The sequence below is a fragment of the Diceros bicornis genome, chromosome 41, assembly GCF_020826845.1.
Source record: "Diceros bicornis minor isolate mBicDic1 chromosome 41, mDicBic1.mat.cur, whole genome shotgun sequence".
Taxonomy (NCBI): domain Eukaryota; kingdom Metazoa; phylum Chordata; class Mammalia; order Perissodactyla; family Rhinocerotidae; genus Diceros; species Diceros bicornis.
Window position 1 is genome coordinate 4558520 of NC_080780.1, and position 22451 is coordinate 4580970.

Below are 22451 nucleotides of genomic sequence, written 5' to 3' on the forward strand. Positions count from 1 at the left end.
TAGCATTAAAATGTAGTTTTATATTTTGTACATTTAATTCATTAACAAAATAAAAATTTTCTGCTGGAAGATTTTTGGAGAGCCAAACAGGGTCACAGATATTTTAATGTCTTTCTCAGGATAAACTTATCATGCACTTGCTCACCTAAAATTTAGAAATTTTAAATTAGTTCTTTGAGATACTTAATTGAGAACATGTATCTATATTGTTCGATCAAACTGATATTACTATAGAAGAATGTATACAGTGTGAAAAAGATGTGAATGGCTGTATGTATTAAATAAAAAGAATACAGCATTATAGTAAGAAGTTTATTTTTTCCCTCTTTTCTCCCTTTCCCTTCTCTTCCTCTACCTCAATTCCTACCTCATTCTCAAACACCCCACCCTAATGAAAAAATCTTCAGAAGCAGACAGTAGCAGCTTACAACTCTTTAATTCTTGTTTTAGGTTATTAGAGTAACAGAAACCTGTGGTTTAGGGAGAAGACAAAATTTGGAGTAAGGACCTGTGATCAAATCTTGGCTCCATCTTGGGCAGCCAGGGTCTGTTACTGAAAAAGCCAATCCTGCAGTTAACTTTCTGCTTGGACAAATACAACAAACATATTAGGAAAACAGAAAACTTGCAAATTCCATCCAACTGTTCTGAAGTGAATGACTTGCTTCCAAAAGATAAAACAATTACAAGATCACACTAAATACAAATTGTCAGGGGCCAGCCCCGTGGCTTAGCGGTTAAGTGTGCGAGCTCCGCTGCTGGTGACCCGGGTTCGGATCCTGGGCACGCACCGACGCACTGCTTCTCCGGCCATGCTGAGGCGGCGTCCCACATACAGCAACTAGAAGGATGTACAACTATGACATACAACTACCTACTGGGGCTTTGGGGAAAAAAAAGGAGGAGGATTGGCAATAGATGTTAGCTCAGGGCCAGTCTTCCTCAGCAAAAAAGAGGAGGATTAGCATGGATGTTAGCTCAGGGCTGATCTTCCTCACACACACAAAAAATAGTTAAAGCCAGCAAAAAAAGTGTTTAAATATGAATTTTACACTATGTGCGTACACCTACACACACACACACACACACACACACACCCTCCCAGTGTTCTGACGTTTCTGTGGAAGGCATCTGGGAGCCTTCCACAGGAGGCTTTTGGCAGCCTCAGCTCACAAAGCTTAGCTCTCAGCCCATTTTCCTCCTCTATAAAATGGAGACAATTCCTATCCAAGGGTTGTTGTGAGCACTAATCGAAGCAAAGTTCAACAATGTTCCTCACACAATCCTACAAATAATACACAGTACTCAATCATCCTCTCACTTAACTTTCAGAAAACCAGGGCTCACTTTGCTGGTTAATTTGCCCGTGAAGGGAGGCCCAGATAGATGCAGGAAAGCCAGCATCACTGAAGAAAGCTGTGATTCTGACCACTGTGAACTGGTGAAGCTTCCTTTTGTACAGAGCCCTGTGGTCTGTGTGAAATGGGCCCAGAGGCCAAGCTCTGAGGAAAATAAAGCAGAAGTTAGTGGAAAAGGGGAAAGATAAGAGAGAACAGCTTTAAGGAGGAGGATGCAGAACAATGCCAATAGCAAAAATAAGGTAAAAAGTAGAAATAACTGTTAGGAATTAGAGCAGATGACATGATGGAGGAGAATGAAGTACTCCACACCACTACAATGGGTTTAACTGGGTCCCATGGACCATCTTCAAAAATTGGCTGAACTGTGCATTAAAAAGCAGAAGAAGGCCCAGAGAGGTTCACTGGTGAATTCTACCAAACACTTAAGGAAGAAATTATACTAGTTCTCTATAATCGCTTCTAAAGGAGAGAAGCAGAGGCAACAATTCCTAACTCACTCATGAGAGCATTGTTATCTGGATACCAAAGCCAGACAAAGACATTACAAGAAAAGATTACAGATCCATATCTCTCCATGCATCTCTCATGAACATAGATGCAAAAATCCTCAATAAAATATTAGCAAACTGAATCGAAAAACGTATAAAAAGAATTATACACCATGACCAAGTGGGATTTACCCCAGGTATGTGAGGCTGTTTCAGCATTCAAAAATCAATTCATCACATCAACAGACTAAAGAGAAAAAATCACATGATCATATCAACAGCTGTAGAAAAAGCACTTGACAAAATTCAACACTCATTCATGATTAAAACTCTCAGCAAACTAGGATCGGAGGATAATTTACTCAACTTGATAAAAAACATTTACAAAACACCAACAGCTAACATCATACTTAATAGTGAGAAACTAGAAGCTTTCCTGATAAGATCAGGAACAAGGCAAGGACGTCCCCTCTCACCTCTCTTATTCAACATTGTCCAGGAAGTCCTAACTAATGCAACAAGAAAACAAAAGGAAATAGAAGGTATACAGATTGAGAAGGAAGAAATAAAATTGTTCATAGGTGACATAACTGTCTATGTAGAAAATCTGAAAGAACTGACAAAAAAACTCCTGAAACTAATAAGTGATTACAGCAAGGTTGCAGGATATAAGATTAATATACAAAAGTCAATCACTTATATACCAGCAATGAAAAGTGGCATTTGAAACTAAAAACACAGTATCATTTGTATTAGCACCCCCAAAAATGAAATGCTTAGGTAGAAATCTAACGATCTATATGAGGAAAACTATAAAACTCTGATGAAAGAAATCAACTTAACAATGGAGAGATATTCCATGTTCATGGATAGGGAGACTCAATATTGTCGAAACGTCAGTTCCTTTCAACTCGATCTGTAGACTCAATGCAGTCTCAGTCAAAATCCAAGCAAGTTATTTTGTGAATTTTGACAAACTGATTCCAATGTTTATAAGGAGAGGCAGAAAACCTAGAATAGCCAACACAATATTGAAGAAGAACAAAGTTGGAAGTCTTACACTACCTGACTTCAAGAATTAATATAAAGCTATAGTAATCAAGACAGTATGTTATTGGGGAAAGAATAGACAAATCAATTAATGGAACAGGATAGAAAGCACAGAATAGCTACAAATAAATATAGTCAACTAATTTTTGACAAAGGAGCAAAAGCAATACAATAGAGAAAAGACAGCTTTTTCAATAAATGGTGCTGGAACAACTAGACATCCACATAAAAAAAATTAATCTAGACACAGACCTTACACCTTTTACATAAATTAACTCAAAATGGATCATAGGTCTAAATGTAAAATACAAAACTATACAATTCCTAGGACATGACAGAAAAAATCTAGATGACCTTGGTTGGGTATGGTGATGATTTTTTAGATACAATACCAAAGCCATGATCCATGAAAGAAAGAATTGATAAACTGGACTTCCTCATTAAAACTAAAAACTCCCACTCTGCAAAAGACACTGTCAACAGAATAAAAGACAAGCCACAGACTGAAAGAAAATATTTGCAAAAGACAAATCTGATGAAGGACTGTTATTCAACATGTGCAAAGAACTATTAAAACTCAATAATAAGAAAACAAAAAAGAAGATATGCAGATGGAAACAAAAAAGAAGACACACAGATGGAAAATAAGCATATGAAGAGATGCTCCACATCATTTGTCATCAGGGAAATGCAAATTACAACGAGATACCACTACACACCTATTAGAATGGCCAAAATCCAGAACACTGACACCACCACATGCTGACAAGGATGTGGAGCAACAGGAACTCCCATTCAGGGCTGGTGGAAATGCAAAATGGTACAGCCTCCTTGGAAGACAGTTTGGTAGTTTCTTACAAAACTAAAGATACTTGTACTCTATGATCCAGCAACCACTTTCCATGGTATCTACCCAAAGGAGTTGAAAATTTTTGTCCACACAAAAACCTGCACATGGATGTTTACAGCAGCTTTTTTGTTTTTGTTTTTTGTGAGGAAGATCAGCCCTGAGCTAACATCCATGCTAATCCTCTTCTTTTTGCTGAGGAAGACCAGCTCAGAGCTAACATCTATTGCCAATCCTTCTCCTTTTTTTTTTTCCCCAAAGCCTCAGTAGATAGTTGTATGTCATAGTTGCACATCCTTCTTAGTTGCTGTATGTGGCACGTGGCCTCAGCATGGCCGGACAAGCAGTGCATCGGTGCACACCCGGGATCCGAACCCAGGCTGCCAGTAGCAGAGCACGTGCACTTAAACGCTAAGCCACGGAGCCGGCCCTATAGCAGCTTTATTCATAATTGCCACAACTTGGAAGCTACCAAGAAGTCCTTCAGTGGGTGAATGGATAAATAAACTGTGGTACATCCCAACAATGGAATATTACTCAGCACTAAATAAAGGTGAGCTATCAAGCCATGAAAGACATGGAGAAACCTGAAACGCATAAACCTGAAACGCATATTACTAAGTGAACAAAGCCAATCTGAAAAGGCTACTTCCCGTATGATTCCAACTCTATGACATTCTGGAAAAGGCAGAACAATGGAGGCAATAAAAAGATCAGTGATTACCAGGGCTTAGAGAGGCAGAGAGGGATGAATAGGTAGAGCACAGAGGCTTTTTAGGGCATTGAAACTACTCTGTATGATATTATAATTATGGATACATGTCATCAATCATTTGTCAAAACCCATAGAGTGTACAACACTGAGAGTGAGCCGTAATTTAAACTATGGACTTTGGGAAATTATGATGTGTCAATGTAGGTTCATTGACTGTAACAAATGTACCACTCTGGTGCAGGTATATAGATGGAGGGAAGGCTATGCACGCATGGGGGCAAGCGGTATATGGCAACTCTCTGTACTTTCTACTCAATTTTGCTTGAATCTAAAACTGCTCTAAAAGATAAAGTCTATTTAAAAATGGGGGAAAAATCAAAATAGTGCCTGTGTAGGAAAAACTTACTTCTCCTCCTGTGTCTCTCATTTACTACTGACTTCTTTACTACTCAGAACACTTCACTTCTCGTCACCAAATGTCTGGGGGTTTATCCCCCAACAAGCAATTCTCTGAGACATCAGGTGGACGACCTATAATTTAACTCAATTCTGATACTGGAGTTAACATCAGATCCCACAGGTTAAGGGCTCAGTCCCACAAGACTGCCCCCCCCCTTCAGATGCCAATCACAAGCCCAGGTTGTCACCTGTACTTCTGATTGACCAGCTATAAATTGGGGTTCCCACAACCCTCTCCTTGGGTTCAATAATTTGCTAGGATGACTCACAGAACTCAGAGAAACACATACTTTTTACCTGTTTATTATAAAAAGATATGCTAAAGGATACAGATAAACATCCAGATGGAAGAGATCCATAGGACAAAGCATGCAGGAAGGGCTGCAGAGCTTCCGTGCCCTCTCCTGGCAAATCACTCTCCCAGCACCTCCACGTGTTTACCAACTCTGAAGCTCTCTGAACCCTCTGCTTTTTGGGATTTTTACGGAGGCTTCATTATGTAGGTGTGATCGATTATTACTCCATTTCCGGCCCCTACCCCCTCTCTGGATAATAGGGGGTGGGGCTAAAAGTTTCAAGCTTCTAATCTTGGTCTTTCTGGTGACGACTCCCCACCCAGGAGCCCACCAAGAGTCCCTCATTAGAACAAAAGACACTCCTACCACCCAGGAAATCTCAAGGGATTTAGGAGCCATGTGTCAGGGACAGGGTCAAAGACCAAATATGAGAACAAAAGGTGCTCCTTGTGTTCTTATCGCTTAGGAATTTCTTTTTTATTGAGGTCACATTGTATATAAATTATATATAAATTTAAGGTGTACATCATTATATTTCGACTACTGTATAGACTGCATCATGTTCACCACAAAAAATCTAGTCACTACACAAATGTGCCCCTTTACCCCTTTTGCCCTCACCCCAACCCCCTTCCCCTTTGATAACCACCATCTGTTCTACTTATGTGTTTCTTTATCTATCTTCCACATGAGTGAAGTCATATGGTAATTGTCTTTCTCCATCTGACTTAATTCACTTAGCACAATACCCTCAAGGTCCAACCATGTTGTCGCAAATAGCACTTTTTGTCTTTTTTAAGTTGAGTAGTATTCCATTGTATATATATACCATATCTTCTTTATCCATTCATCTGTTGATGGGCACTTAGGCGCTTTCAAGTCTTGGCTATTGTGAATAATGCTGCAATGGACATGGCGGGGCATGTGTCTTTTCAAATTAGTGTTTTCATGTTCTTTGGAATAAATACCCAGAAGTGGAATATCTGGATCATATGGTATTTGTATTTTTAATTTTTTGAGAAATCTCCATACTGTTTTCCATAGTGTTTGCACCAATTTACATGCCCACCGGCAGTGTATAAGGGTTCCTTTTTCTCTACCTCCTCTCCAAAACTTGTTACTTCTTATCTTTTTAATAATAGCCATTCTGATGGATGTGAGGTGACATCTCATTGTGGTTTTGATTTGCGTTTCCTTAATAATTAGTGATGTTGAAAATCTTTTCACGTGCCTATTGGTCATCTCTATATCTTCTTTGGAAAAATGTCTGTTTATATCCTCTGCCCATTTTTTGATTGGATTGTTTGTTTTTTTGTTGTTAAGTTGTCTGAGTTCTTTATACATTTTAGATATTAACCCCTTATCAGATATATGATTTGCAAAAATTTTCTCACAGATGGTGAGTTATCTTTTCATTTTGTTGATGGTTTCTTTTGCCATGAAGAAGATTTTTAGTTTGATGTAATAATCAAAAACCTCCCAAAAAAAGTCCAGGACCAGATGGCTTCTCTGGTGAATTCTACCAAACATTCAAAGAAGATTTAATATCTATCCTTCTCAAACTCTTCCAAAAAATTGAAGAGAACAGGACACTTACTAACTCATTTTACAAGGCCAATATTACCCTGATACCAAAACCAGACAACGATAACACAAAAAAGGAAAATTACAGGTGAATATTGCTGACAAACACAGATGTAAAAATCCTAAACAAAATACTAGCAAATCAAATACAATAACACATTAAAAGGATCCTATACCACCATCAAGTGGGATTTATTCCAGGTACATAGGGATGGTTCAACATCCATAAATCAATCAATGTGATACACTACATTAACAAAATGATGAATAAAAATGACATGATCATCTCAGTAGATGCAGAGAAAGCATCTGACAAGATTCAACATCCATTTGTGATTAAAAAAAGCACCTCTCAATAAAACGGGTATAGAAGGAAAGTACCTCAATATAATAAAGGCCATATATGACAAACCCACAGCCAACATCATACTCAATGGTGAAAAACTGAAAGCCATCCCTCTAAGAACAGGAACAAGATAAAGACGCACACTCTTACCACTCTTATCTTACCTTCTTACCTTAGAAGGAAAGTACCTCAATATAATAAAGGCCATATATGACAAACCCACAGCCAACATCATACTCAATGGTGAAAAACTGAAAGCCATCCCTCTAAGAACAGGAACAAGATAAAGACGCACACTCTTACCACTCTTATTCAACATAGTATTGGAAGTCCTGGCCAGAACTGGGCAAGAAAAAAAAATAAAAGGGATCCAAATTGGAAAAGAAGAAGTAAAACTGTCACTATTTGAGGATGACATGGTTCTATATATGGAACACTATTAAGAATCCACTATTAGACCATTAGAAATAATTAACAAATACAGTAAAGTTGCAGGGTACAAAATTAACATACAGAAATCAGTTGCATTTCTATACACTAACAATGAACTAGCAGAAAGAGAAATAAAAAATACAATCCCATTTACAATCACAACAAAAAGTATAAAATACCTAGGAATAGATGTAACCAAGGAGGTGAAAGACCTATACACTAAAAACTATAAGACATTATTGAAAGAAAATGAAGAAGACATAAAGACATGGAAAGATGCTCATAGAGTGCAAGAATAAACATAGTTAAAATGTTCATATTACCTAAAGCAATCTGTAGATTCAATGCAATCCCAATCAGAATCCCAATGACATTTTTCACGGAAATAGAACAAAGAATCCTAAAACTTACATAGAACAACAAAAGACCCTGACTAGCCGAAGCAACCCTGAGAAAAAAGAACAAAGCTGGAGGTATCACATTCTCTGATTTCAAAATATACTACAAAGCTATAGTAAGCAAAACAGCATGGTACTGGCAGAAAAACAGACACACAGAACAATGGAACAGAATTGAGAGCCCAGAAATAAACCCACACATCTATGGTCAGCTATTTTTTCTCTTTTGGAGGTGATGAAAATGTTTGGAACCAGAGCAGAGATAATGGTTGCACAACATTGTCAATGTATTAAATGTCACTGAACTGTACACTTTAAAATGCTTAATTTTATGTTATATAAACTTCACCTCAGTAAAAAAAATTTGAACTTTATTAAAAATAAAAGAATGTATGGCATTCATTTAAAGCAGTGATCAGAGGAAAATGCATAGTTTTGAAAATTTATATATAAACAAAACAAAGACAAAAATGGAGTAAATCATCAGGTCAAAAAGTTTGACAAAGAACAATAAGGTAAATCAACAGCATAAGGAAAGAAATAAAATAATGAAAGTAAAAATTAATGAGATGGACAGTACAAAACAGTAGCTCATTAAAAAATAACAAAATAGGTCAGTATTACTAGCTAATTTAAGAGAAATGGGAAGTAAAAAAATACAAAATAAGCAATGGGAGAAATATCCACTAAAAGAGGAGAATTTTATTTTTAAATCAAAAGATCCTACTTTATGGATTTCTATGAAAATAAATCTGAAAACCTAGGTGAAATGGAATGTTCTCTAGGATAATGCTATCAGAGTTGGGATCATTAAATTTACAAGGCTTACATAAAGCAGTTTCAGTAGGAGAAGTAAAACTATTCAGGAACTACACCACAATATAAGCACCAGGCCACACTGATTTCACTGCGGAATTCTACCCAGCTTCAAAGACCACACAGTCCTAATGCTGACAAATATTCCAGACTATAGAAAATCAATGAAAATTCTTCTTACAAAACATATAAAATGTTGATTCCAAAACCTGAATATGGTATATGAGAGACAAATCATTAAGCAGTATAATTTATCAATACCAGTACAAAAATACTAAACAAAATAACAGCAACAGAATCCAACATCATTTTAAGAAAATTCTCTATTATGACCAAGTAAGATTTTTATTCCAGGAATGCAAGGTTGATTCAATATTGGGTAATCCAATAATCTTTTTTTTTTTTATTTTTTTTTATTTTTTTCCCCCCAAAGCCCCAGTAGATAGTTGTACGTCATAGCTGCACATCCTTCTAGTTGCTGTATGTGGGACACGGCCTTAGCATGGCCGGACAAGCAGTGCATCGGTGCACGCCCGGGATCCGAACCCGGGCCACAGAGCAGTGGAGCACGCCCACTTAACCGCTAAACCATGGGGCCGGCCTGGTAATCCAATAATCTAATACGCCATATTAACAGATCGAAGGATAAAAACCATATGGTTTTTTCCATAGAAAAACATTCAACAAAATTCAGCATTTGATTTGGATTTGGGGATGTGGTACAGTGCACGGCGTTGAAATTGAAGGGGAATTCGCCGGAGATCAGGTGTTTTGAGGGAACGCTTCTTTGCTCTGAGAGGCCCGTAGGAAGAGACAGTCTTTTTTCCATTAAATATTACCATATCGGCATGTGAGGCCTGGAAATTTTGCAGCCATCTTGCCGCTTTGAGAGAGACGGCCCAGGAACAAATGTCACACACGGGAGGCAGTGAAGCCCCAACATGAAAAGAACACAGGTCTTTGATAACTACCTGGAAATGCTGAATTAACCAGCCCTGGAGCCACTTTATGTTGGAATGTCACATTTTGCAAAATAATTAAGCTCCACAACATTTAACCTATTTGATCTGGGAGTTCTGTTTTTGCAGCCAAAATTACCCTGGTACTCAGTTCCTGAATAACAAACAAGTGGGTATAGCATCCTTGAGAAACAATACAAGGTTTACCCATTAAGTGTTATTTCCCTGAGTAACAACACTTGTCTACAATCTAATACACTGTCATATTCTTCTCATACAGTACTTGCATCCTTCTTTATTTTTGATTCATTCTTTGGATTACACATAATCCTTACCTATCAATAGGTTGTGTTTTAAATGATTATCAGCTAGTTGTCTGGAAGTCCTAATGCATTTTCCTACAGGAAGAAGATACTAATTGGTCATTATATTTCTAGGCTAGCCCACAGAAAGCTATTTAAAGCAAAACATGCTATAAATCTAAAATAAATATTAAACAATATTACGGTATTATCTCTTTCTTTTTTATATCCTAAAATGCTTAAACACACACACAAAATGTTAAAAATGCCAACCTCCCTCCTACACAGTATAATTAAGAAGTATTTGTGGAATGAATTTATAACATTTCAGAATACACATGCTTTTTTCTAATGTGGTACAATACTAACCATTCAACTCAAAATCAAACATGAAAAAATTTTCAATTTATCTTGACTGCTATTATGTGAGAACAAAGCAGGGAGTTCACTAGAAAAAGAAAAGATTCGCATTATTTTTTGCTCATCCCCAAAAGAAACAAATATGCACAGTCTACAAAACCTATAGCACAAAACTACCTCATTCTGTCTAGCACTCAGTTTCCTTAGCCCCACATCAGATTATCTGTGATCCCTGCATCTCTTCTTATTACCCGGTGGTCACTCTGGCTCTTGGGTGAAGACCTTGTTCTTCCAGACGAAGTCAGCCTCATCCTCACACCGGCCTTCAGATTCTCTGGGTCACTGGGGCCCTGAAGCTGGTGGGCTGGAGCCACGTCCCCCAGCATCGGGAGTCCCATACGAGGTGGGCTGGCTGGTGCAGGATCCCACAGCCGGTCTGCCTGAGGGTCCAGCGGAAGCCCTGCTCTTCAGGGGTGAGGGGTGGGAGGTGGAGGGTATTGCGGTATACACTGGTCTTTGTAGTTCCCAGTTGCCCATGTGGCTCTGGGAAGCTAAAGAGGAGACATGATAGAGGATAGGAATTAGACCTTCACACACAAAAGGAAAGGGGGGCTCAGAGCCTACCGGGGGCCCCAATTTATACCCCAGGAAGACTCAGGGATTAAGTAAGGGAGGGCGAATCACCACCTCAGGGTACCCCTCAGTTACCCTCTTCCAGGGAAGCAAACTGGGCCAGGCCAAGGGAGGAAGGCAGGTGGCCAGGAGACCCCAGCCCAGACAGCTCCTGGTTTGTAAAGATTTCTATGGTTCGTTGTTCACAAGTGCGTGTCTGAACCTCATGCTCGATGTGGAATAAGCTCTCTCCAGCCATTAGTTTATTCAGAGTTGGAAGGCACCCTTCTGCTTCCTCATGAAGCAATACCAGAAATGGCCCAGAGAAGTCACATACGTCACTCAGCTGTGTGGCTTGGCCCACAGTCTCCAACTCATCTCTAAATCAGCTCATCTGGACAACGGCATTTCCAAGTCGTCTTCCAGCTCTGAAAAAAGGGCACTGATAATCTATCAAACTGGAATGTGGGTATCTGGCTTCCCAGTGAGGGCCCAGTGGGGCCAGGAGCACCCCGCCAGGACTCCACACCAGTTTTCCAGAACCCTTCAGGGAAGATATTTATCTCCACTTTATAGTTAAAGCAGGGGTCTCAACACGTGTACCTAGGACCCCTGATACTCAACACCTGTTCAGGGGTCTGCGAGGTCCAAACTATTTTCATAATAATTTAAAGACTTTATTTGCCTTTTTCTGCATCATTCTCTCATTACGTTCAGTGCATTTTCCAGAGACTACCTGCTATGTGAGATCACAAGAGATCAAGTGCAGAAGTGGACATGAGAATCCAATCGTCTCTATTAAGCCAGATATTAAAGAAATTTGCAAAAATGTAGAAAAATGCCACTCTTCTCACTGTTTTTTTAAAAAATAGAGCTGTTTCATAAATATAGGTTATTTATACTAATGTAATGGGCTTGTCACTATTACTTTAAAATAAATATGCTAAACATGTACTAGCTTTCATTTCTATTTCATTTTTTTGGTGATGAAGATTGGCCCTGAGCTAACATCTGTGCCAATCTTCCTCTATTTTGTATGTGGGACACCGCCACAGCCTGTCTGATGAGTGGTGTAGGTCCGCGCTTAGGAACCAAACCCGCGAACTCTGGGCCAACAAAGCAGGGCACGCGAACTTAATCACTACGGCACCAGGCCGGCCCCATTAGCTTTCGTTTCTAATATGATAAGTATAAATAGCTAGTAACACACATAAACATTTCTCTGGAGTCCTCAGTGATCTTTAAGAGTGTAAAGGTGTCCTGAGGCCAAAATGTTTGAGTTACAGTAATTCAGAAAGGTTGTGACTTTCCCGCTATCACATGGCTCATGGCAGGCAGTCTGTCTGCCTCCAGAGTCTGTGTTCTTTTTTCTTCTGCTTTACTGTCTTTGAGTCTTTGCTGTATCTCATGTGATATATACACATTGAATGCCACCCATTGAAAATCCTTCCTTAGAGAACTTTTTCTCATTTGGCACAATATTTGTGCTTCAAAGGTGGACTACAAAGCACTTCTCCTTTGCACTTACCCAGAAGCTGGGACTCAAGCAGTTTACGTGGCCAGGACAGCAAGCTATCCATTTAGAAAGTTACCAAGAAAGACTGATGCCTCCAGACTAGGCAGAGGACAGTGAGCATAAATCATTTCTTCTGAGATAATCCTGCTTGAACAGCTATCTGTCGCAGGGTGAGCTGGAGGTGGGACACAGAAGATATAGGACAGAGGAGAAATAAATAGAAGAAAATAAATTTCCAAAACATTTGTCAATGCACAATGTACATTACATGCCTGTACATATGCATAGGTGTGTGATATATAATAGAAAGGTACTGCACTCATAAATTTAAAAACCAGGAATTATATTTTTATCACTGTACTTACCAATGTATCCTTCAAATTATCTTTCATTTCCACTTTTTAAAATTTTATTTTGTACCCTCTGGTATGGACTGAATGTTTGTGTCCCCCAAAATTCATACATTGAAATCCTAATCCACAATGTTAGGGTATTAGATGATGTGGTCCTTGGGAGGTGATTCAGGTTAGATGAGGTTATAAGGGCAGGCCCCAGGATGGGACTGGCACCCTTAAAAGAAGAGACAACAAAAACTTGCTCTCTCTTTCTCTCTCTCTGCCATGTGAGCACACAGTGAGAAGGCGTCTACTTGCAAACCAGGAAGAGAGACCCCTAGGCCTCTCACCAGAAGCCAACCATGCCGGCACCTCGATCTGGGACTTTCAGCCGCCAGAACAACTACTTGAGAAATCAGTGTCTGTTGTTTAAGCCTCTAGTATATGGTATTCTGTAATGGTAGCCCGTGCTGACTAAGACTCTGTGTGTGTGTGCGTGTGTGTGTGTGTGTGTGTGTGTGTGTGAGAAAGGGAGAGAGAACGGAGAAATTAGCATTGATAATATGTATAATAATATATAAATAAATTATATATTTTGCAAGGAACTGTGGGGGCTGGCTCGGCAAGCCTGTAGGGCAGTTGTCAGGAGGGGCAGACTGGAACTCTCAGGAACAGGCTAAAGCTGCTGCCCCAGTATTTCCTTCCTCAGAGAAACTTCAGTTCTGCTCTTAAGATCTTTCGATTGATAGAATCAACTGATTATCGACATTAGTCACATTTCCATGCTGGACTGCATAACTGGGGACCAGAATAACTTGTCTAGCCAGTAGTGTCCAACAAATGCCTGAGAGTTTTGTTTTCCATTTTTTCGCTTTTTAAATTTAGAAAATATCACCTATAGAATAGGACCTAAACCATAAACATACAACCCAATAAGCTATAGAATAAACCCTCTTATAATGACAACCAACGTCCAAAAACTGAACAGCACAGCCCCCAGAAGCCCCCTGGCATGCTCCGTCCTGACCAGTGAGCCTCCACTGTCCCCCAGCAATCACTCTCCTGACTTTTTGAAATTCACTTCTTGCTTGTCTTTATAATTCACCTGTCTGTTGTGAATCCTAGATGATACGCTTCAGTTTTGCTTAGTTTTTCACTTTAAATCAATGGAATCATACAGTCCTGTATGTCTTCTTGCATCCAACATTATATATGTTATTACACACACTGGTCATCGATCCATTTAATTTCTGTTATATGTGTGCTACACATTATTATATTATATGAATATATCTCTATTTCTTCATCCATTCTACTATTGTTTTCAGCTATTGGCTATAGTAAATAAAGCTTTTGAACTCTCTTAAAAACTTCTTGACCACGTGAAAACCGGTGCTCTCCAAGACCCCTCACAGCCCAAGGGGATCCTCCTACGGAGGGAGTGGAACTGTCGTGAGGGTAGTTTCAACAAGCTAGCCCCTCAGGAGAGCAGAGAGCGACAGCGAGGCGAGAAACCTCTGAGATTGGGGAGGCAAAAGTAAGTGCCCCTCCCCCACCCGGCCCTCCCAAGTGGCGCTTCAGCTCAGCCCCATCCCCAGAGGCAGTGGCCCCCAGGTGCCTGGGCCCCACCAGCAGGGGCAGCGTGACCATGTCCCACCCCCACAGGCAGCAGCCCCCAGGTGCCCAGGCCCCACCAGCAGTGGGGCGAGCCCATACCCCCACACCAGAGGCAGCGGCAGCTCAGGCCTCACCACGCCACAGACCCAGCTGCTCCACCTGGACCAAGTCATGGCCCCAGCTTCCCTGGCTCCACCGTGCCACGGCCCCACTCCTTTGGCTTGACCGACACCCCTCCCCCCTGGCTCCAGCTGCTTCAGCTTGGCCTGTGCTCAGACTCCAGCTGACTTGGCACCAGAAACATCGGCTGACTGTACTCCAGTTCCAGCTTCTTTGGCCCAGTGGCATCCTAGCTCCTCCTTCTTCAGCCCAGCGCACTCCAGTTCCAGCTTCTTTGGCCCAGCGCACTCCAGTTCCAGCTTCTTTGGCCCAGCGCACTCCAACTCCAGCTTCTTTGGCCCAGCGCACTCCAGCTCCAGCTTCTTTGGCCCAGAGCACTCCAGCTCCAGCTTCTTTGGCCCAGCGCACTCCAGTTCCAGCCTCTTTGGCCCAGCAGCACTCCAGCTCTTCCTTCTTTGGCCCAGCATGCTCCAGTTCCAGCTTCTTTGGCCCAGCGGCACTTCAGCTGCAGCTGCTTCAACCCACCCGCACCTGAGCCCCAGCTGCTTCAGCCTAGCTGTGCTCCAGTCTCAGCTGTTCCCACACTGTAGCTCCAGCTGTTCCTACGCTCCTCCCCCAGCAGCCTCCACTCACCCATGCCTCAGATCAGCCAGGGGCCCACGAGAGTGCCTGCGGATTGAGGCGGGCCAGAATACACAGCTCTTGACCCCCACCCAGCGGCAGCAAGAGGAAACTGCGACCATATATTTTCACTATGAGGAAAAGTAAGCCAACACCAACAGGCACCATACAAAAATATATTAAATCTCCAGACCAAAAGGAAAATGACAAGCACCCAGAAGTCAATCCGGAAAGCACAGAAATGTATAACCTTAATGACAGAGAATTCAAAATAGCCATCATAAAAAGCTTAATGAAATACAAGAAAACACAGACAGACAATTCAATGAAATCAGTAGTTTCTTCACAAAAGAGATTGAAATTATAAAAAAAAAAATCAGAAATCTTAGAGATGAAAAACACAATAGAGGAGATAAAGACAAATCTGGAAGCCTTAAGCATCAGAGCCAACAATATGGAGGAAAGAATTAGCAATATTGAGGACAACAACACAGAAATGCTCCAGGTGGAGGAGGAAAGAGAACTAAGACTAAAAAGAAATGAAGAGACTCTCTGAGAAATATCTGACTCCATTAGGAAATCCAACATAAGGATTATAGGTATTCCAGAGGGAGAAGAGAGGGAAAAAGGAGCAGAGAACTTGTTCAAAGAAATAATAGCTGAGAACTTCCCAAACCTGGAGAAGGAGCTGGAAACACCAGTGAATGAAATAAATAGATCTCCTAAATATATCAACATGAAAAGACCCTCTCCAAGGCATATAGTAGTAAAGCTGGCAAAAGTCAATGACAAAGAAAAAATATTAAGGGCAGCTAGACAACAAAAAAAATAATAACATACAAAGGATTTCCTATCAGGCTCTCAGCTGATTTCTCGACAGAAACTTTACAGGCTAGGAGAGAGTGGAATGATATATTCAAAATTCTGAAGGACAAAAACTTTCAGCCAAGAATACTCTATCCAGTGAAAATATCCTTCAGATATGATGGAGAAATAATAACTATCCCAGAAAAAGAAAGGCTAAGGGAGTTCGTTGCCACAAGACCCCCACTACAAGAAGTGCTCAAGAAGGCCCTCATCCCTGAGAAAAAAAAGAGAAAGGGGATTCAAAGTTTTGAACAAAGAGGAAAATAGGTCAACAAAACCAGAAAAATTGCAGTCCTCTATCAAAATAGATTAGCAAACACTTAATTATAAAACCAAAGATCAAGGGAAGGTAAGCACCAAGCATAAATATAACCTCATCATGTTAAACACGAACTCACAACACAAGAAGGAATAAGATGTGAACAATGACTTAGAAAGAGAAGAGGAAAGGGATCAAATCGACTTCGTGTAAAGGAATAAGAGGCCATCAGAAAATAGACTATCACATCCACGAGATTTTTTATACAAACCTCATGGTAACCACTCACCAAATAATCAGAACAGAATCACACACGATAAAGAAAGAGAAAACTAAGAGAGCCCCCATACAGAACTACCAAACTAAACTGGTAGTCCGAAACACACGGGACGAGAAACAAAAGAAATGAAAAAGAACTGGAAAAAGAGCGATAAAATAACAACAACAAGCCCTCATATATCAATAATTACTCTAAATATAAATGGACTGAACTCTCCAATCAAAAGACACAGAGTGGTGGGATGGATTAAAAAACAAGGCCCAACAATATGCTGCCTCCAGGAAACACATCTCAGCTCTAAAGACAAACACAGAATCAGAGTGAAAGGATGGAAGACAATAATCCAACCTAATAGCAAACAGAAGAAAGCAGGTGTTGCCATACTTATATCAGACAAAGTTGACTTCAAGATAAAACAGGTAAGGAGAGACAAAGAGGGGCAATATATAATGATAAAAGGGACAAGAAGACATATCACTTTTAAATATATATGCACCCAATACAGGAGCACCAAGGTACATACAGCAACTATTAACAAACCTAAAAGGAATATTAACAACAACACAATAATAGTAGGGGATCTTAACAACCCACTCTCATCAATGGATAGATCATCCAGACAGAAAATAAATAAAGAAATAACGGACCTAAATGAAAAACGAGATGAGATGGACTTAATAGACATATACAAAGCACTCCATCCAAACACAGCAGATTACACATTCTTCTCAAGCGCGCATGGAACATTCTCAAGAATAGACCATGTGTCGGGAAACAAGGCATGCTTATATAAATTTAAGAAGATTGAAATCATAACAAGCATCTTTTCAGACCATAATGCCATGAAGTTAGAAATCAACTACAAGGAAAAAACTGGGAAAGTGACAAAGCTGTGGAGACTCAACAACGTGCTACTAAACAACCAATGGATCATTGATGAAATTAAAGGAGAAATCAAAGCATATCTGGAGACAAATGAAAATGAAAATACACTGCACCAACTCATATGGGATGCAGCAAAAGCAGTCCTGAGAGGGAAACTCATAGCAATACATGCCCACCTTAACAAACAAGAAAAAGCCCAAACAAGCAACCTCAAACTACACCTAACAGAATTAGAAAAAGAAGAACGAACAAAGCCTAAAGTCAGCAGAAGGAGGGAAATAATAAAAATCAGAGCAGAAATAAATGAAATTGAAATTAAAAAAACAGTAGAAAGGATCAATGAAACAAAGAGCTGGTTCTTTGAGAAGATAAACAAAACTGACAAGCCCTTAGCCAGACTCACCAAGAAAAAAAGACAGAAGGCTCAAATAAATAAAATTAGAAATGAAAAAGGAGAAATTACAACAGATACCACAGAAATACAAAACATTATAAGAGAATACTATGAAAAACTATATGCCAACTCATTGGACAATCTAGAAGAAATGGATAAATTCCTAGACTTATACAACCTCCCAAAACTGAATCAAGAGGAAATAGAGAACCTGAATAGACCAATCACAAGAGACTGAAACAGTAATCAAAAACTTCCCAAAAAATAAAAGTCCAGGACCAGATGGCTTCTCTGGAGAATTTTACCAAACATTCAAAGAGGACTTAATACCTATCCTTCTCAAACTATTCCAAAAAATAGAGGAAGATGGAACACTTCCCAACACATTCTACAAGGCCAACATCACCCTGATACCAAAGCCAGGCAAAGACAATACTAAGAAAGAAAACTACAGACCAATATCCTTGATGAACATAGATGCAAAAATCCTCAACAAAATATTGGCAAACTGAAACAGCAATACATTAAAAAGATCATACACCATGATCAAGTGGGATTTATACCAGGGACACAGGGATGGTTCAACATCCGCAAATCAATCAACGTGATACACCACATTAACAAAAAGAGGAATAAAAACCGTATAATCATCTCAATAGATGCAGAGAAGGCTTTTGACAAGATCCACCAACCATTTATGGTAAAAACTCTCATCAAAATGGGTATAGAAGGAAAGTCCCTTAACATAATAAAGGCCACATATGACAAACCCACAGCCAACATCACACTCAGTGGGGAAAAACTGAAAGCCTCTGAAAACAGGGACAAGACAAGGGTGCCCACTCTTGCCACTCTTATTCAACACAGTACTGGAGGTTCTGGCCAGAGCAATTAGGCAAGAAAAAGGAACAAAAGCAATCCAAAGGTGCAATGAACAAGTGAAACTCTTGCTGTTTGCAGATGACACGATCTTATATATAGAAAACCCTAAAGAATCCATTGGTAAACTATTAGAAATAATCAACAACTACAGCCAAGTGGCAGGGTACAAAATGAATTTACAGAAATCAGTTGCATTTCTGTATACCAACAATGAACTAACAGAAAGAGAACTCAAGAAGACAATCCCATTTACAATTCCAACAAAAAGAATAAAATATCTAGGAGTAAATTTAACCAAGGAAGTGAAAGACCTATACAATGAAAATTGAAATGATTTCATTCATTGAATGAAATCAATGATGACATAAAGAAATGGAAAAATATTCCATGCACTTGGATTGGAAGAATAAACATAGTTAAAATGTCCATTTTAACTAAAGCAATCTACAGATTCAATGCAAGCCCAATCAGAATCTCAAGGACATTCTTCACAGAAATAGAACAAAGAATACTAACATTCATATGGGGCAACAAAAGACCCCGTACAGCTAAAGCAATCCTGAAAAAGAAGAACGAGGCTGGAGGCGTCATAATCCCTGACTTCAAAACATACTACAAAGCGATAGTAATTAAAACAGCAGGGTACTGGTACGAAAACAGACACACAGATCAATGGAATAGAATCAAAAGTCCAGAAATAAAACCTCATATCTATGGGCAGCCAATCTTTGACAGAGGAGCTAAGGACATACAGTGGAGAAAGGAAAGTCTCTTCAATAAATGGTGCTGGGAAAACTGGACAGCCACTTGCAAAAGAATGAAAGTGGACCATCTGCTATCGCCATACACAAAAATTAACTCAAAATGGCTCAAAGATCTGAAGGTGAGACCTGAAACTATAAAACTCCTGGGGGAAAATATAGGTAGTACACTACCCACCATCAGCCATAAAGGGATCTTTTTGAATTCCATGTCTACTCAGACAAGGGAAACAAAAGAAAAAATAAACAAGTGTGACTTCATCAGATTAAAGAGCTTCTACAAGGCAAATGAAACCAGGATCAAAATGAATAGGGAATCTACCAGCTAGGAAAAAATATTTGCAAACCATATATCTGACAAGGGATTAATCTCCACAATATATAAAGAACTCACCCAAGTGAATAACAAAAAAACAAACAACCCAATCAAAAAATGGGCAGAGGAAATGAACAGATACTTCTCCAAAGAAGATATACAGATGGCCAATGGGCACATGAAAAGATGTTCAACATCACTAATCATCAGGGAAATGCAAATCAAAACCACACTCAGATATCATCTTACACCCGTTAGAATGGCTATAATCACCAAGACAAAAACCAACAAATGCTGGAGAGGCTGTGGAGAAATGGGAATCCTAATCCACTGCTGGTGGGAATGCAAACTGGTGCAGTCTCTATGGAAAACAGTATGGAGATTCCTCAAAAAATGAAAAATAGAAATACCTTATGATCCAGCTATCCCACTACTGGGTATCTAACCAACGAACCTGAAATCAACAATCCAAAGAGGCTTATGCACCCCTATGTTCATCGCAGCATTATTCACTATAGCCAAGACATGGAAGCAACCCAAGCATCCCTCGACTGATGACTGGATAAAGAAGATGTGGTATATATATACAATGGAATACTACTCAGCCATAAAAAAGACAAAATCGTCCCATTTGCAACAACATGGATGGACCTGGAGGGTATTATGTTAAGTGAAATAAGCCAGATAGAGAAAGATAAACAGTGCATGATTTCACTCATATGTGGAAGATAAACCAACACACGGACAGATAGAACTGTTTGGTGGTTACCAAGGGCTGGGGGGTGGGGGCTAGGCACAAAGGGTGGAGGGATGCACTTATATGGTGACTGATAAACAATAATGTACAACAAAAATTTCACAATAAAAAAAAAAAACTTCTTGAAAACTTCCAAAAACTTTTTTTGGAAAAAATTTTCAAATCCTAGGATTCAAATTGCTGGTTCATGAGATAGGGATATTGTCAATTTTACTAGATAATGTCCATTTTCCAAAGTGGTTGAGCCATTTGACACTCCTACAAGCAATATAAGAGAGTTGCTCCTTATCCTAGCCGAAGCTAGATTTTGTCACACTTCTTAATTTTTGTCAACCTCTCACCCCCAATATATAAAAAATTCCTACAAAACAAAAAAGATAGACAGTCAAAAAGAAAAATAGGCAGGATTCTTAAACAAACATTTCTCAAGGATATTCAGTGATCAATAAACATGAAAAAATGCTCAACATCATTAGCCACTCAGGGAAATTTAAATTAAAGCCACATTGAGCTATAGCTGCACACACACCAGAATGGCTAAAATTTAAAAACCCCAAACAAGCAAAACCTAACCATACCTAGTGATGGGAGGCTGTGCAGCTCCTAGAACATGCCGGAGCCATTGGCAGCCTAACCTTGCCCAAGGTGAGGCACACTGTTTTGTAAATAACTGATGCTTGAAGGCCAATGTGCCTGGGAAAAGAAGGGATAAAAACTCTAACCTTTCCTGAACACCTACAGTGGCTCATGTCACACTAGATGCTTTATCCACATTTATTCATCAAATGTTCACTGTTACCTAACGAGACAGGAGCGCTATGATGATTTAACTGCACCTTTGTTGGGTGGCTATAGATTGACCTATCTCAACACAGGTATAAGGACACAGATGTATTCAACAGTCATTGTTTGAGGCACTATTATATAAATATAAAACTATTCATTTTATATTTCATTTTTTGAAACTAGAGCAAGTAAAACAAAGTCCCACCCTAGTGAAGTTTGTATTCTAGTCTGAGAGACAGATACTTTAATAAATAATGTAAATAAACATAAACTCCTTCATGATGAGTCCTTGGCCAGTATCAAAATGGGAGACTTCCATCCAGACAAGATGGCATAGCTTAATTTTTCCCAGCTCCTTCCCACTAAGTACAACATAAACCCTGGAAATAATTCAAGAGGCAGCCAAATCAAATCTCTGGAAAGTGGTAAGAAGGTGGTGAGCTGGTTTGGGATCCCAGAAATGGAGGACCAGCATGAGCACAGAACATCTTAGTTCCCCCTCCAACAGAGCAAGGCAACCTGGACCTTGCATTTCCCAATCCCCAGACTAGCAATGGAAGGCAGCCCAGGTGTGCTCCTTCCTCCCCTGGATGGAATGGGAGCCCCATCAAAAATATCAAGTGAGCTGAGCGTGGGGGTTTGATGGGCAGCCCCACTAACCACAAGCGACTAGAGGACACAGTTTCCTTTCTTACCAGGCCTAAGACTTCCTCTGCCACGGAGAGATTCCCAGGTGGTCAGTTGGCCACCTGGGAATCTCTGGCAAGAGAGACAACATGTAACGCACAGGAAGGAAAGAACAGAGAAGCAGGAACAAGAAATAGTCAAAGCAAACAGAACACAAACGATAAAATGGTGGACTCATCACTAACATATCAATAATTACCTTAAACATAAATTATCTAAATATACTGATCAAAAGACAGAGATTGGCAGAGTGGGAAAAAAGACAAAAAAACAAAAATGTCACAGCCCAACTACATGCTGTTTGTAAGAAACTCATTTCAAATTCAACACAAGTATGAAAACA

At 39.7% G+C, this 22451-nt stretch overlaps 1 long non-coding RNA gene across 2 annotated transcripts in view; it reads right to left on the reverse strand.

Moving 5' to 3' along the window:
* The window catches only part of LOC131400081 (uncharacterized), a 32812-nt gene that overhangs the window by 2422 nt on the left and 7939 nt on the right, over positions 1-22451 (reverse strand). The window contains exons 2-3 of one of the 2 annotated variants that reach the window (XR_009217288.1): positions 12554-12716; positions 10087-10964 (exon numbers count right to left, since the gene is read on the reverse strand). This is a non-coding gene — a long non-coding RNA (uncharacterized LOC131400081). Of the gene's footprint in view, positions 1-9185; positions 10965-12553; positions 12717-22451 lie in introns of those variants that run through there. The other variant, XR_009217287.1, reaches the window with a different exon arrangement.